This window comes from Mustela nigripes, chromosome 18 (genome assembly GCF_022355385.1).
Source record: "Mustela nigripes isolate SB6536 chromosome 18, MUSNIG.SB6536, whole genome shotgun sequence".
NCBI classification, from domain to species: domain Eukaryota; kingdom Metazoa; phylum Chordata; class Mammalia; order Carnivora; family Mustelidae; genus Mustela; species Mustela nigripes.
The window spans coordinates 3,729,967-3,747,966 of NC_081574.1; the positions used below are offsets into that span (position 1 = coordinate 3,729,967).

At 42.5% G+C, this 18,000-nt stretch overlaps 1 protein-coding gene across 1 annotated transcript in view; it reads right to left on the bottom strand.

Moving 5' to 3' along the window:
- CSMD1 (CUB and Sushi multiple domains 1) overlaps positions 1-18,000 on the bottom strand; it is a 1,942,714-nt gene that overhangs the window by 1,325,346 nt on the left and 599,368 nt on the right. The window lies entirely within an intron of this gene.

Consider the following 18,000-nt stretch of genomic DNA (forward strand, 5'->3'; position numbering starts at 1 on the left):
AAGTATGGTGTGTATGTGAATATTATAGAACCTACAGATCTATGCCCTAGTGACAGGCATGTGGGCTGTTTCCAATTTCCCACTATTACAAAGGGTTCTGGAATAAACGATCCTGTCCATGTCTTATGATGTATGTGAACAACACCAGTGCATCTGGTACAAACATGTGTAATTGTAACAGGGCCAATTTGCTTTTCAAAATTGCTCTACTAATTTACATTCCCATCATCGATTTGGGACTTACCCCTTCCACACATTGTCCTAAACATTTGGGATTCCATTTTTTTCGACAGTTAGTCAAAGCCTGCCAATTTAATGTCAATTAAATGTTACCTCATTGTTTTTTAATTTGAGTTTTCTGAGACTGTCAAGGCTAGCCATATTTTCTACTCATCAGGCTTCCTGTCTCGTGCCTTGTTCTTTACTCATTTTTATATTAGATTGTGATCTCTTTTTCTCACTGATTTGTAGCTCTTTACATTATATATATGTGCCTATGTGTCCATGTATATGTGCATATACACTACTCAGTCTTACACAGAGGGTTATATAGAATTGACAACATGTTGCAAACAGAATCTAACCAGGCATGATCTTCTTCATATTCTCTATTTCATATAATCTTCTGACTTGTTTTTGTAAAATTTTGATGTACTACTCAAATTTTCCAGTCTTTCTATTATGTGTGCACATTTTTATAACTTCATTGACTGACAGTCCACCATTTTCCATTCCCCCCAATTTTCTCCACCCAAGGTATAAATATGTAATATACAATTATAAGCTATGCTATATGTAATAAGTTACATATATTATATAATATTAATACATTGTAATCATTACATTATAATAAGTCATTATTTCAAATTTATTCTTCATGTTTGGGATTTTTATGCACCTGGAATTCATTTGGGGATAATGCACAATGAGAATTTGGGGGTAAAGTGCAAAGTTCTTAATATTCAACTGTATAAAATCTTTTGTTTTTAGTAAATTTCTAATGATTTATAATTTAATGAAAACATCAGAGGTTGTGTGATATCAAGGATGATGTAGACATTTCCTTTGTAAAAGCATTTAGTTTTTAAAATGTCCCATCCATGTTTTTGAAAACAATGTACATTCTGTATATTTTGAGCAAAAAAATTCATTAAAGCAAGACAGTGAACTGTTACTCAGGACGTCTAACTTGAATAAGTTTTGTCTGCTTTATTTACAAATTTCTGATAATAGATGTTTTAACCCCCCACATCAGAACTGTCAATTTCTCGTGATTTTTCCGGCAGCTAACACTGTATACATTCTGTCTACTTCAAAGCTATGTTGTTAGGGGAATACAAGTTCATGATGTTTATATAATTTAGTAGACTGATCTTTTCATCCTGGCGTACAGCTTCTACACTTTTATTAACGCATTTTGCCATGATTCTGTGTTGTCATGTTAGGGCATTTCCAATCCTGCTTGCTGGTATGTTTTCCTCGACTTTATCTGTAACTCATGACTGGCCATGCTCTTCTCACGGTCCCCTGCTAAGGGAGCAGCTGCATTTTGTCATTTTACCCAGTGGGGTTTAGTCCATTAACACTGATTCTGATTGAAAATAAAAATGAATCATGTGAATCAACATCTTGTTTTCTGTTTATCTTTTTCCTTTTATTTTAATTCTTTTTTTCCCTACAGAAACAACAATATTCTCTCTGTTCCTTTGTATATAGTTAGCTTGTGTAAAAGTCATGGACCACACAGTTTATGTTCTTATGACTTTTCTATGACAGACTTAATGACTTTTTAAACAAAGCTTATAATTGTTTAGTATCTCTGCCCTGATAAGGCTTTAGAACATTTACAAACTCTGCTTAGTGTTTATTATTCAAATTATTCTCTATATTTCCTGGAGTGCAGATATTAAACAGAGAATAATATATATAAAAGAAAGAACATAGTATATACACAGATAGCTATTAGCATGCTTATATGTGAATGCATGTGACAAATAATACACAATATAATATTTACCTGCAGCATACAGTATACACCAAAGCAAAGGGAAGGTAAAAGGAGACTGGTTATGCAGAGAATACAACGGACTGAATAGATACTCAAACATGATTAGAAGCTAATGCATGGTGTGTTGAAGATTATCACACGGAGAAATTTCCACAAATATGAAACACAGATGAGAAAGAGGTCATATATTTGCAAAGGCCAAAAATCTTCGGAACATTTAAAGTTGTTAACACAGGTTTGCTGTGGAGCATGGGTTTTAAGAGCACTGGTCCTAAACCATGTAATTTTTATTTTGTCTTCAGAAAAATAAGGTGGCGCTCCGATCTGTCGTTGCACATGAGCTGCGCTTTGTTAAGTGAATCTGGACGAAATCAGCACGTGTGAAGAACTGACGGTGGAAAAGGAGGGGGGGCTTTAAAGTTCGAGGGGCTAAAATCATGGATTCCCTGAGGGCTTGGTTTTCATCTTGCCAACCTTGTATCAATATAGAATGGAATTCAGTAAATAGCGTGTTGCTTAAATGTAAAAAAACAGCTATTATAATAATTTAGTCTAATTTCAGAACTGGATTAATGTAGCACTGATAGAAAATTGTAAAGAAAGAAAGAAATCAGATATAAAAAAAGGGGAAGGGGCGCCCGAGCTGCAGGTCGTGATCTCAGGGTCCTGGGATCGAGTCCCGCAGAGAGCCTGCTTCCTCTCTCTCTCTCTGCCTGCTTTTCTGCCTACTTGTGATCTCTGTCTGTCAAATAAATAAATAAAATCTTTAAAAAAAAAAGGTGGGGGGGAGAAGGATCAAGTTCTCGTTTACTAAGGTTCACTGAAAACACAAGAAAAAGCAAAGCAACGGTCCAGGGTAGCACTGCATTTCCAAGTCGGTAAGACCTAGAAGACTGCCGTGATCACAGTAAGGAAAAAAATTAAAAAACAAAAGTCATGGCAAGTTAGTCTGAGGCATGGTTTGTCCTCCAGTCTCTGCTGCCTTTGTGATTAACGGAAACTTTCCTTCCACTGGGAAGCAGTCTACTCCCTTTTTGTCCCTTGAACCAAGCTGACCTAGTGACTTGCGTTTACCAATGAATACCAAAAAAGTGACATTATAGTGCTTCTAATAGTTGACTCAAGAGCCTTGAAGACTGACAGAATGAACACACAATTGACCCATTACCAGAATATACACGATAATAGAACCCACAACTGGTCCAGGAAACCAACCACCACCTCTGCATCAGTCGGCCCAGAAAGACTGGGACTCAGGCAATGACTTAGTTCTGCTGTTCTCTTGCTCTAGCTTTCATCCTATTATCAAGCACAGAAAGTCAAATATGTTCCCCAAACCAATCACATAGGACGCCTCTTTCCTAGTTAGTCCAACTCTACCTCTAGGGTTCCTGAGCCAACAACCTATACAGTTAGAACATACCTAGTGCCTTTCCCTTGAGCTTCTGTAAAGCTTTCCCACCCTCTTCCATCCCCCGAGGGTCTGCCAAACACAATGATGGTAGACAGCTCTCCTGCTATAGGGAACTGAATAAACGGCCTCCATCTGCTCTCATTGGAGTGGTGCTGTTTCTTCCCACAAGCTTCTGCTCAGGGCTCTTAGAACCCCGAGACTGGCTTAAAAAAGAGCCGGACATAAAGCTGGTGTCAAGATCATGCAAAAAAGAGAGACTGAGTCAATCATCAACACCAACTTCTGAACACATGACTGCGGTCACCTGAGCCAACCCTGCCCCACTTAACCCACTACACGACTATGGCTGCCTGCATGACCAAGAAGACCGAACCGATGGCAAGTGGAGTTCACATGCAGACCCATGGTATTGCAACAAAAGGAGGCTTTTTTTTTGGGGGGGGGGGGTAAAGTATTAAGTCTTGGAGTCATTTGTTACACAGCAACAGGTAGCTGTAACACATGACAGTTTGGTTTGGGGGATGTGAATTTAGGAATTATTTGCATACAGGTGACGATTGACATTTTGCTATGGGGGCTGTTTATTTTTCAGGAAAGGTAACATAAGCAGAAACCAACAAAAACAAAATGAAAAAAAAATCATAGAGATACAATGATATTCAAATTCCTCCCAATAAAAGAAAGCCAGAGACTATAAACTTCTTGGAAGAATGTGTGTTCAATGATATTGACCATTGCTGAGCCAAAGGAAAATTGAGGAACCGGGTGAACACTTGTGAGACTTGCTTCCAAGAAAATTGGAATGCATTTTGCTATGAAAAAAATAGGTGATGAGAAAAAAAAAAGAACGTTGGTTTTAATTAGTTTCTTTAGAAAAGGCAGGAAGATGAAGAACATAGGGTGATAGAAAAAGCAAAATTATCTCCCTCTAAAATGAAAGTCCAAAGAATTGAAATAGAAATTCACTTATAGTTATGAAATCACCCATTTTAGAAGACAATATGTAGAACCTACAATGCAGGTTTATAACTACCTGGTATGTGGTTATGTTGCAATCCCAGCGATACCCACACAGACGTAAGCCAAAGTCATCCATCCAGGAAGCCAGTCTGACTTGGACACGAATATGCAAGCATAAAACAGAGAAACACCATTCTGGTCAGTGTCTTCAATTGACAAGGTAGGTACAGCGTCATCATCTGAGTCTATCAGTGATGAAGAGAAGTTGACACCAACTCAGCCTTCCACATATATAAGTAACCAAGAGGTTGGAACTCTAGGTCGGACCTCAGACACAATCACCAATCCATTTTTCCCAATAACGTCCATCATCTTAGAAAGACAATGAACTTCAGACCTTAAGTGGGCATCTATCTATGTCATATTTTCTTAAGATATTCAGGATCCTTTATAGAATTACAAGAGATCTCCATCCAGATACACCATATAAAACAAACACAAAACATATGAAGCATAACTTTCCACTTTAAATCTCCTAGCAAAATTGTAATATATTGACTCTATCTGAGGGCTAAGCATGGAATATGTGAAGGCCAGTGTGCTAGGTAGCAAAATGGGGGAGCTGTCCTCAAGGAACTCGCCAATGAAGGACAAATGTTCTACAGTTGCTTACACCCCAAAACAAATTTCTCAGCCTCCTCAGAAAACATTGGAGATGAAGCTCCCAAGTGATGTTATAAGTGTTACACTGAGAACTACTTAAAGTACTATAAGCTCTACAAATATGCATCATGTACTTATCAGAAAAGGTACCCTTGGTTGTAAAGAGAAATGGTAATCTGTTTTTTTTTTCTTTCTTTCTTTCTTTCTTAATAAGTGAAAACTTTATGTGAAAACTGCCCTATACAATGCAGGGCAACAATGTTTACCCCCTGCATTTTGAATTATGCAGAGAATGTAGGCACCTTGTCGGATACCAGTGTCTGTTTCAGGAATCCGACTCCCACTTAGGAAGCAAACATTTGTTGCAAGTGGTCATTTATACAGGATCTCGCATGTTCAGTTAGAGGAAAGTTGCTCAGATTCCCTTTTTTCTGAGGTTAGATCGGAGGAGGGTTGGAGAGGTTTTGGGTCTTCCTTCAGCCCAAACTTGCTACTTCGGTCCAGTGGGGCTTCGGGACACTCAGTAGTGCAGCTGTGGGGAAGCTGTACGTGACCCCCAGGCCAGGGGATCCTGTGAGAGCAGCAGGAGTTCTCCTTTCCCTGACTGATTCCCTCGGGCATTTGGCCGGCATCCACCGTTGCTATCAGCTTTGGAGAACAGCCAATCCCCAGTTCTACAGTTTTCCCTGCTCAGCTGAGATCCATCAGCATCTCCCTGCTGACTCAGCTTCACCTTGGTTTCTGAATGGACTTGAGAACGCTGTGCATTTCCACCCAGTCCTTTGTGTTTCTGGGGGACCACACGGCCCATCCCACCTTGGCTGTGGGACCATTCTGTCCCCATCCCAGCATTCCTGGGGCAGATCACGGATTCTTAACTCAAGGTACAAGAATTTAAGAAAGGGAGCATGTGGAGGAGCAAGCCCAACTCTTTCCTCTCGATGGGCGTGTTGCCTTGAACTGTGCCAGACAGTTTTCTGCGAGGATTGTTTAATGCAACCCTTCCCGTCTCTGCCGGCTCCAGAGGAAGTCCCGCGCCTGGCTGAGTGTCTTCTCCAGACTGGCTGTATCTCCTCTCTACTTTCCTTCCCCCAAAACTTCCACGTGGTTAGAGAAGTTGGACCTTTCTCCAACTGCTTGATCTCAGCCCCTTTGTTATCCTTCCTGTCTAGAAGGGTTGTCTACATGAGGAATTAAGAGAAAAGACTCCATACAAAGTCCACCAAGCCAGGCTCCCGAAATGCTCAGCAACAAGGGAAACAAAGTAAAACTTGCTCCCTCCGGCTCAACAATGATGTCAAGCTTATCCTGCCGACTCTTACACACCGGCTTCCTACCTCTCACCCACCTCTGCCCCTGCCCGTCATGCCCACACTTTCTCCTGCCCAGGAGCTCCAGCCACCTGGAACAAAATCTAAGAGGAGCCAAGATTTCAGGAGAAAAGGACAAACGCTGTCCCCATTCTCCTAATACTTCTACGTGAATGTCTGGTGAAGAGCCCCTTCTGGGGAACAGGAAGGTGCTACGTGCAGGGAAGAGAAACACCACGGAAACGCGTCTCAAAGGCTCTGGGTACAGAGAAAATTCGCTCTCGCAAATGCAGGCACTGTAGAAGCGTCTGTAAAAAACAAAATGCTAAGTGGAAGAAGAAAACACAATTCGAGTGTGTGTGTGTGTGTGTGTGTGTGTGTGTGTGTGTGTGTTTAACTTCAAAGGAGGCACATACATTAACACGGCAACAAGTAGCGTGACAAAAATCAGTCTTTAATTAGGTAGCATGTCTAGAAGAGTGTTAAAAGTAACTGTTTAAGGGACCCCTTGGTGGCTCAGTCATTAAGCCTCTGCCTTCAGCTCAGGTCATGATCCCAGGGTCTTGGGATCGAGCCCCACATCGGGCTCTGCTCAGCCAGGAGCCTCTTCTCCCTCTCCCTCTCGCCCTGCTTGTGTTCCCCCTTTCTCGTTGTATGTCTCTCTCTGTCAAATAAATAAAATCTTAAAAAAAAAAAAACATTTAAAATGAACATAGATCAAAAGTAAGTATAATTGAAAGGAATTCCTTTGTAATCTTGTCGCTTGGAAAATGGGGACATATACCCCAGTTACGTCATTAATCTACAAATAAATATTTTTTGTTACCTTTTGGAAATTTAAAAGTAAATAATGTTGAGTCATGCATGTCTCTGCTAATGGCACAGAAGTGGGTACTGAGCTATGATGCTGTCATCTGTCACCTGTTTCTCTTTTAAACTATCTCTGTGTGTGTTAAATATTTTTAATTTCTACTTCTATACTGACAGTATATTCTGAATTTAAGGTAAATGAGTGCTGTAAGAATAATGTTTGTGTGGTGTTTATTCTGTAATAAGAATTCAAATTATCACAAAATTTCTTAAGCACTAAATTATTGTTTTTGAATCATGAATATGTAAGCAAAGTCCATGGCGGATCATCTGCCCAAAAAACCTAAAAATGGCTTCTTAAGTGAAAAAGAGAAATTATTTCATTGAGTACAAGAAAACATTAGGGACACTTATAAAGAAAACCATGCGCCTCTGGAAGTTAAGGCACATGTGTCCTGTGACGGATTATTCACTGACCTTCAGTGTAACCTTGAGCGAAGTCACTGCTTGTCTAACACTCATTATATTTGCAATAAAACAGAGACCATATATATCACTCATCTTAAAACTGTGCTAGAAATTACATCAATATAAGTTAAGGGAGCAGATATGAATATATTTTCAAAGTAATAACTCTATTTGTTATATAAAAACACATTTTTAGAACACAGAACACAGAGATAAAGAAAAATCTTTACCAGTTGCCTCTGTCTAGAACTTACATACTAATCACACAATGTTTGTAACCACAAAATATAATAACGTCGGGATCTTGTTGTGATTAAAAAAAAAAAAAAAACCTTTCCAGCCAATATTCTAATGGCTTTCCATGTTATAAATTGCCAAAATGCAAGCTCACTCTAAAACATTGTGTAGTGAGTTGAAAGGGTTGTCCTACAGCCACTTAAAAGTCTTTGATGGTTTTTATATACTTCCACAGCCTTTGGCTAGGTCATACACAGACTGTTAGTGATTTCCTCCTTGGCATCTCTCTGGAAATATCAAATAGCTAGTAAGGGTGTCAGTATCAGTCAAGGGCAGGATTTGCAATCCTTCAAGCTCCTAATACCATGTCTGGCAATGTTTCTCCAGCAGGTGATGTCCTGACGCCAGTCTCCAAGCGGGTCTGCCGGAGGAGGCTGACCGCACTGCCACGAACCACACCCCAGCAAAGCACGAGGTGCAGCGTGTCTGAGGTAACCTCTGCCGCCTCCACTCTGTGCAGACGTCTAAGAGCTGTTGAGGACGAGGAGCTTCAAACATCTGTAAGCACCCTCCTTTTAATTCCTTGCTGAGACATTCAGCTACTGTTCTTAAAACGAATCCTAACAGATTATGGAATTTCTCATTTATCAACCCAATGGGTCAACACAGATCTTCCCCCTACAGTCTACCTGGTAGGGGGTTTCTTTCTCTTGAAAGTCTTCATACATGAAACTTGGGACCGTGAAGTCATCGAAACTGGCATTCTTATTAAAAACAAGTTCCCCATTCACAAATTCATTAGCAAAGCTATGAAGCACTTTCTAGGGGTGGGCATTTTGGAATAGCTTCCTCCAGGTGTCAGTGAAAATGATTTACTGAGCACCTACTATGTGCACAGCCTGAGAGGCATTATGGGGAGAAGCTTATTTCCCACCCTGGCTGGGTCCTGACTTCCCAGGAGCCTTGCACATTCTCAGAGCTTCAGAAATGTGCTGTCTCAAATAAAGAGAAAGCCAAATATAGTATTATTATGGAGAAGGGAAGCAGCGTGAGACACAGTATGGTGCTTAAAACGGACCATCTGGCTTTTCCAGTGTGCAACCCTTCCCTGGAAATCAACGATGAATGGGCCACCATGGCTGACCAGAGAGTTTCCGTCCTGCCCTGGGAAGACAGAGACCCCATCAGCCCTGAGAGAACGAGCTGCTCAATTATGGAAAACATGTAAAAAAACGCATGACTTCCAAAGTGGGCGCCGTCTAAAGAGGTCTAGGTTGTGACGTAAGAGCTGTCTGGAGTAGAGGGAGGGGCAGCGACATTGGTGGCCCTTTCCTGGCTCCTGGCGCAAGACCAGCTTCCTGCAGCAGGACCAGCGAGACTGTCTACACTGCAAACCCTGGTGGCCGGCCTTCCGCACATTCGCCCGCCCTGAGAACTCGCCACAGAGGTTGTCACGCCCACTTGCTCTGTTCTATCCATTTGAATTCTACTCACGGCATAGTGTGGTCTGAAGCTACACTTAGTCACATAGAAATTCACTTGGAAGGAGACCCTAGGGTTTAAGCCCAGGGATGCTCCTTGCTGGGTCTCTTTGTGGCCCTTGGGAGGGGCTGGCAATGGACTGGCATGGCCACTGATGCCAGAAGCCTGACCCCCTTCTCCCCGCCACCCTCGTGTCCTGTCAGTGGCCTAGGCAGGGCGATTTCGGAGTCCCGGATACTGAGACGTTCTTGTGAATGGAATCCCACTGAGTTAGGATCGGGCGGGATCTGTTTACATGGTTTGCAGTCCTATGTCCGTGAGACATTAACGGCACCCCAACAGCTCCTTCCCAGTGAGTGCATGAGACTAAATTTAGCTTCAGACTAATTTCCCATTCAGAGAAGCCTTTCAGGATTACTAACCCTGCCTCCTGGGTTCGACTTCCTTGCTCTCTGACCCTAGGGTGGAAGGTTTGGGGGTGTCGGGTCCTGCATGTGGGCAAAGACCCTAACATTGGAAGTAAGTGGGTGGCCAAGGAGAAATAATTTTGAAACAATACAAGATGTTAGTTTAGAGAAAATTCTTCTAGTCATCAAGTGTGGAAAACATAAGCTGAGTATTTTGGGTCTCAAGCCACTACTGTCTGGTTAAAATGGAGTGTTTCTCTTGTCATGAATATCCTTGATAAGTCAGCGTAAACAATTCTAAAGCTCCATGCAATTTTTTTTTCTTTTTTGATGAGAACCATATATAAAGAATATATGAGAATTCCTGTGTTTCTAGAGTATCGACCAGTGGAAAGATTAGTGTATACGTTATAGCTGTCAATAATAATTATATCTGATCTTCCATCCCAGAGTGGAGGGAAAACACAACACAACAAAACAACTGAATTCTCTTTCATTCTCTAATGAAACTATTAAAATACGCTTTTACACAGAGGTGGTCAAAGAATAATGCCACCAGAGATTTCAGGAAAAAGAATAAACACTGTACATTTGAATCAAGAAGTTAAAATACTGTTTTTTCTGCATGTGCTTTTCTTTGTGATGTATGTGCTACTTACTCGTGTGTTATTTTATCTGACAGAGAGAGAGGGAATACAAGCAGGAGCAGGCAGAGGGAGAGGCAGCCCGATGCGGGACTCGATCCCAGGACCCTGGGACCATGACCTCAGCTAAAGGCAGACACTTAAGCAACTGAGCCCCCCAGACGCCCCTCGCATTTTAAATTTTATAATTTGCTGCAGCTTTTCTCAAATATTCTATTTCATAATCCCTTTGTACTCTTATTCTTAAAAAGAACTCCCCCCTAAATTCTATATACTCCAGACTACAAAATCTAGGCTTCAGCTCCGTACCGTCTTCGGACGTAGGCACACACCCTGGGACCCTGAATCCCAGCCCTGCCATGTTCTGGTCCCAGGGCAATGCAGAGGTCACCTCATCACGACACACTCCAGTTAGCCTGTGTTTCTCTCTGGCTGCTGAATAGTGACTCTGTCTAGGTAAGCGTGAGGGTTACGTCAGACCCCTTGTGCTAACGGCGCTCTGTCTAGTGCGGGTGATGGGAACGCTCTGCACATAGAAACCATCTTGGCAATGAGTTAGAAATACTGAAGGGCCAATAGCATTACCCCTGCCTAGATCTTTACTTTAGATCTGGAACAGTGTCTGGAACCTTCCATCGGAACCATATGCGGTCGGGCATATGAAGACTGCTGATATTTGCCCCCATGAGGAAACATTTTTAGTTTAATTTGTTTTTCAGCATTTCTCTTGCTGCTTTTCATCCTCCACTCCATTGGAAATATTATTTTTAGATGGTAATCGATTCAGTGATGTGCTTTTCATGGATATATGATCTTCAATTTCATTTCGGTTACCAAAACATCATTGATTTCACACCATTTTTTCTTTCTTTAGAAAAGACACTTAGGAAATATTCGTAAAAGAATAAACTGCATCCCTTCCTGGCCGTCTTGTAAAAATCATACAGATTTCCCATACGTGACCACCCACTAACGTAGAACAAAAGAGTGTGACAATTCTAGGTCTCATTGTAAGGTGACAGATTGGCATGTGTGTTCTTCATGTCAGGTTCTTATCTTCTGGAAGGTGAGTCTATCTCCAAAAACATACTTCTGCTTTGCGTAGGCTGTTAAAATAAATTTCCCAAGTTACCAAGAGGAGGGAAAGACCCTGGACTAAAAATTCACCAAGATAATCGATACCACCCTGACCAGGTCTCATGGGAAATAGACCGGCCCTACCCCTCACCTATATGCACCATACCATGACATTAAACCAAGCTGGTAAGCCTTTCTTCCAAACTGGTTCTCCACACCATCTAGTGGAGGTCGGTGGACATATGCATAAATAACTTATGTATTCTACCACCGTGCCAAAATAGAGATTTAAAGATGAGTAAATTAAAGTAGAACATGGTTTCTGTTCTATGATAATTTATATTTGAGCAAAGTATAGCCACGGGCACGGAAGTAATTACAGACTGAAGAGAAGCCATACAGACAAAGCCACTCGGAAGGAAAGAAGCTGCAAGCGCGGGAACTTGGGAGACGCTTCGGCTCTCGGGGCCTGTGAATTCCAATAAGCAAGATTCAATCCAAATGGATTTCTCAGCTCCGGGTCCCACCGAAAACTGCTTCCTGTGCCCTACGCGGGCCGGCGCTTTCCCACACAGTGTGTCTGTGTGCTCAGGCCGTGCCTACAGCTCAGGGTGCCTGTGCTCGTTCACGTGCCTGCGCACGGGGATCCAGATCTACCCGTTTGTTCCAGTAAATGCTTGGATTCAGCAGCACCGCAGGTCAACCGAAGTCAATAAAAACTGCCCTCGCCGTGCCTTTTGGGCAAGGCATACGGCCAGCCACGTCAGCAACTACTTCCATCGGAGCTGGTGGAATACCGTGGCCGGAATCCAGACTGACCTGCAGTCTCAAAGTCTTTAAATTTAATATAACCCATAATTTAGCCTGGTTCAGACCAATTTGCCTTTTAGTTCAGATTTTTTAATGGACACTTGGTTTCTAAGAGCTCTGGTAGAGGGTAGTGTCTCTTTTCTTTCTTTCCTTCTTTTTTTTTTTTTTTTTTGAATTTTAAGAAATGCCTTGATGAGTAAATGCTTTCAAAAGATCATCGGATCATTTTCAGGATAGTGTTGATTTAACAGCAGGAAAACTGGACCAAACATGGGCTTACCAGGTGTCCAGCTTTTGTAGCATATACGCACGGTATGGAAGAGTAACCTCAGGGATTTATTTCCAGTAATATTTTAAGGTTTGTCTTCCAAAAGTATTTTAACAACAGATGATTCTTAAATGGAAATATACTCTTGTTACATCAAAATCTGAAAGTTAATGCATCACTGAGTTTGCAATATGATCTACTTGATACTAAGGAAATGACTTTTTACAAAGTAAACAGACCTTAAAGATAAGACATCTTTTTTTTTTTTTTAAAGATTTTATTTATTTATTTGACAGAAAGAGAGAGAGATCACAAGTAGGCAGAGAGGCAGAGGGTTGGGGGGAACCGGTTCCCCGCTGAGCAGAGAGCCCGATGCCGGGCTTGATCCCAGGACCCTGGGATCATGACCAGAGACAAAGGCAGACATAACCCACTGAGCCACCCAGGCACCCCAAAGATAAGATGTCTTTATCAGCTCTGTGTTAACATTGTTTTGAAGCTAGAAGGACTAGTGTTCATTAACTGTTTTGGTCAAGATATTTCTCAATCTAATTATTAAAAAAAATCTTCAAATTTTCTTGATGATTTTATTTATTTATTGAGAGAGAGAGAGAGAGAGCAAGTGAGTAGTGAGCAGGAGCAGGGGGAGGGGCAGAGGGAGAGGGAGAAGCAGGCTCCTTACTGTGCTGGGCTCCACCCCAGGACCCTGAGATCATGACCTGAGCTAAAGCCAGATGTTTACCCGACTGAGCCCCCCAGATGCCCCTAAATAGTTTCCAAAACAGCTTACTGAATTTAGGCATTATGTGTTTACTGAAAATCTTGCAGGAACTATGCCTTCAAATCTGTAAAAGGGGATTAAGAGGTACAAACTTCCAGTTATACAATAAGTAAGTCATGGAGATGAAAAGCACACCACAGGGAACAGAGTGATACTGTGATAACGCTGTCTGGGGACAGACGGTGACTACAGTTACCGTGCTGAGCACTGAGTGACGTATAGAACTGTTGACTCAATATGTTGTACCCTGAAACTCATATAACATTGTGCTAATTTGAAAAACTTGTGACATATCTTTACAAGAAGATAATTCAATGTGATCCAAGGGAACCCACAAATATTATAATTTATTCACAACATCACGGTTTCGAATATTGGTATATCGGACCCTAACATTGTTTTAAAGTATTTATGTGTATTATGTTTTTTAAACATACACAGATATGTTCAAGGTCATGGAGCCCTGACCAGCCCCTTTACTCATCCCAAAAAGGAGCCTCTAGATTTCTAGAAGCTTCCGGCCTTCACCCTGCCTTCCATCCTGGCGTTGAGTCCTGCACATTCATCAGGCTTGAGTCTAGACTACCTCACTGTGTCCCCCAAGGAACCTGGTCCTTCCCCAACCCTCGCCGCAGTTGATTCTCATCCCGACCCCAGGAGCTGCCCCACCTCTCTGCCCCCACCAATCCGCCTCCTCTTTGAATGCCCCCTACAGCTTCTCACTGAGGCTGGGGCTGCCTTCCTGGTGGCACTGCTTCCCCCCATCCCTCCAGGGGACACCTGCTGTCTTAGGCACACCCACCATGTTCCTGGGGAGTGGCTCCTATCACTTCCAGCTGCTTTCCCTAACCCCCAGCTCTGCACTGTACACCTTCAGATTATTGTCCCTGAGGCTCTGCATAACAAGTCGACTCCTCCCTCCCCAGCCCGCTCATTTCACGCAGGCTTGCTCCTGGACACTGCTGGCACCCAGTCACCGTCACATTTCCGCACACTGTTCCTGATGTGATTCTTGGCGGCTGCATTGTCCTCATCAACAGTCCTTCCAATCTCCAGGGTCGTGGTCCCTGGCCAACGTCCTCTGGTCAACGTCCTCCCTCCGCTGTCATCCGTTACTCCCATGGTCACACCAATCACAGATCCTTCTCCAAAACGGTCTCCAGCATCCTGTGTTCTTGCCTGCGCTTAGTTTTTCATCTGCTCCTCTGCGATCTGTACTGAATGTTCCTTCTTATCTCCCCGGTGTCCAAACCCTGGAGTAACCAAGATGTAGTCCCTTGATCTCCTCCCTTCGTGGTCTTCCTCCTCACGGATGACCTCAGCTTATGACTGGCACCTCCAACACTCCCAATTCCATCCTCTTCCCACGCCCACACCCACTTCCCACATGACAGCAGCCTCAGCTGTAGGACTGATGCTTGCATTTGCCTTGGCTATAAATGAACTCTGGATCCCCACCCCAACCTGTCCTTAACCCCAATGTGGTCCTTTGGACATGCTCTCCACCTCCAAAACCTCGGAGTCATCGCTAGCTCCTCATTTCTCATACCTTACATTTATTCAATGAGTAAAGCCCACTGATCCTGATGCTGAAATATATCCGGAATCCACCATCAACACTCGGTCCCAAGGTGGTTCGCCTGCTCTTACTGCTGCCCAGAGTGGGATTCCCCCAGAATTCCGTGCAGTGCATCCTTCAACCGTCTCCCGGTGAAGGGCTTTGCTAAACACCCTATTTATCATTGCAGCTCAATCCCCCAGGCTGAAAACACTACACGCCTTCCCTGACGTGTACTTTTTCATAGCACAGGGCACCATGTAACATACTATATATTTCAATTACACAATTGTTTATGATAGGGCTCCCTGCACTAGAGTTAAGACCCTGGGACTTTGCTCTGCTTTGTTAAATGTTGTGTATCTAAGCCCCAGAAAATGTCTAGTGTACAGCAGGTGGTCAGTACATATTTGTAGAACATTAATTTTATGAAGGGCCCAAGATAACAAATACATGTTTCTATTCCGTCAACTTTAATAACAGCCTTCCATGATGCTATAGAAGTGACCTTCGATGCTAACTTAAATTTAACATGATTTTCTACTTTAGGTGCTGTAAACACCCTGTAAGCAATGTAATATTCCACATGCTGAATGTACCGAATACATTCATTCCTGTTTATAATATTTTTACATTTCTCTAAAATGGATTAATAAAAACAGGTGTTAATGTGAAAATCTTTCTGCTTTATATATCATGAGCAAAAGGAATTTAAGTTTTCTTTTCAAAATGATGATACAGACATGGTAATTAAAGTAGATTTTTAACTCATTAGCCTCTATCACTTAAAATATGCAAATGACCTCTTTCACATTTTAGTCACACTGCTTGAACAATTATAATCTTTTTTTCTCATTATTCATATCATAGTTTAATGACTACTTATACTGTCTTTATTTATACTGGATCCTTCCTGAAATGATAATTTTACAATCTGGTGTGGCGAGACCCAAACCACATCTCTTTGAGCAATTTTACTCCTTTGACTGTCTCTCCAATGAAACGCTCGGAGTCCCAATTAGCTGGGCAGGGTCGGTCTTGCCAGGAGTCAGAATGCAGAAACGCCGGGAATGCAGAGGCTGTGCTCTGAAAATGCTGGTTTCCCCTCCCACGGGAAGAGCCCCCCGGTGAGTGCACTGCATGAAGACATTCTCTAGAAAGGGTCTCTTAAACATGTGAACAGCTCTGGAGCAGAACCCAGGGAAGAAGCACGGAGATGGGAAGTGACTTCCACAGTGACCATCCCCGTGTGCAGACCAGAGGAGACGAGCAGAACACCACCAGATGCCCCACCCCTTGGACCAATGCCATCCTGTCTGTGCCCAGGTGACATTAATCAGAGAGCATCAAAACAGTGACATGCATGTGGCTGATACGGGCTTGAATAGGGTTGAGGGTCCCCGGGTTGGCCCAGAAAACTAGGGAAGAGAATGGGGAGGGTTTAGAGCACTTTCCTCATGGAGATGCTCCATGAAAATTAACTTCTATGTCCAATCACGTTTGGGGAACACTGCTCACAAAATCTCCCTCTTGGAACCCCAGATGATCTGGGAATAATATTAAGCATGTTTCTTCACTACCACCTTTAATTTTAGCTTTACCGTCTGGTCAAGAAACTTGTTTAACTTCATTTTATACTACATATTTCAAAATCCCATTTGTAAAATCACATTTACCAAAATCCCATGTAAGTGTTCTGCATGAAGCACATTTATGCAAGAATTGTTCCAGAGTTCAGACCTGTATTCAAGGATGAGATATAAATATGAAGATGGGGAAAACGGGCGCACGGAAAATAAGTTTGTAAAGATGGCATTTCCTATCATTAAACATAAAAAAATTATAACCCAGCTGAGTTTTCACTAGTAGTAAGATAGGAATTTACATTAAATTCATGATTAACATTTCTCTTATACTATTTTGCTTACATTGACATTGTACTCATAGTATAATTTCATATTTATATTATTCTATTCTTGTTGAAAATTCCTTTGGATTATGTTTAATATTATTACAGTTCATATTGTTAAATAGAAACTGAATTTGAGGAGCTGTAAGCAGGACCTAAGCCAAGAGCCTTCTATCATTTCCCCTTAAGCCAGTGATAGTAAGGGTTGGCACTCACTCTGGACCAGGCACACGGATAAGCAGCTTACATGTCATTCTCCCATGGGGGGGGCACCTGGGGGGCTCAGATGGTTAAGCATCTGCCTTCAGCTCAGTTTATGATCCCAGAGTCCCAGTGTCGAGCCCCGAGCTGGGGGAGGGGGGTCCCTGCTCAGCGGGGAGTCTGCTTTTCTCTCCCTCTGCTTCTCCACTTGCTCATGTTCTCTTTCTCACTCTCAAATACATAAAATCTTTTTTTGAAAACTTTTAAAAAATTCCCCCATGCAATTCCCCAAATGGCCTATGAAGCCATTAACTCTATCAACATCCTAGTTTTAAAATGTGGACGAAGGGGCTCAGTGATCCTCCCAAGGCACAGCAGAAAACAATGACACCGAAGTTCAGACCCAAGTGGTCTCCTCCGGGGCCCAATCAGCACGGCTGCTGTCCCATGCACGGGTCCTATCCATGCAGCACTGGTGGCACATTATTCAGAACAGGGGATCCTAGACCACCGTCCCCGCCATCGGCCAGCAAACACCCGGGAGGACCCGCGCTTCAGAAAAGACATGTCAACTTGTCAACGCAATGTGTTTTATTCAAAGGAGGGTGATGGACTGTTATTTATTCAAAGCCATGGTTTTGCATAACTGGGAGTACCTAGCTTGGGGAAAAGAAGAAAGAAAAAGATGTGAAAAGGGAAATTCTAGTTACCTTAGTCGATCGAAGGGCTTGCCATCTCTTTTTAGACTCCGCACCTTGCTTCTCGGTTGTCTAAAAGTAGGCTCTAAATTCTGCCAGCAGCTCCCCTCTAGCTGTGCGAGCACAAACACACTGCCTAGCTTGATTCCTCACTGAAAAACGGGGATTTTAATTCTCATCTATATTAGTGTGTCTTACAAAATAAAATGAGACCATAGCAGTTCGGTGAATAATTAAAAGTGTCATGAAACCATCAACCTAGGTCTGGAGTTCTGCGAAAACACCAGGGGTTTTG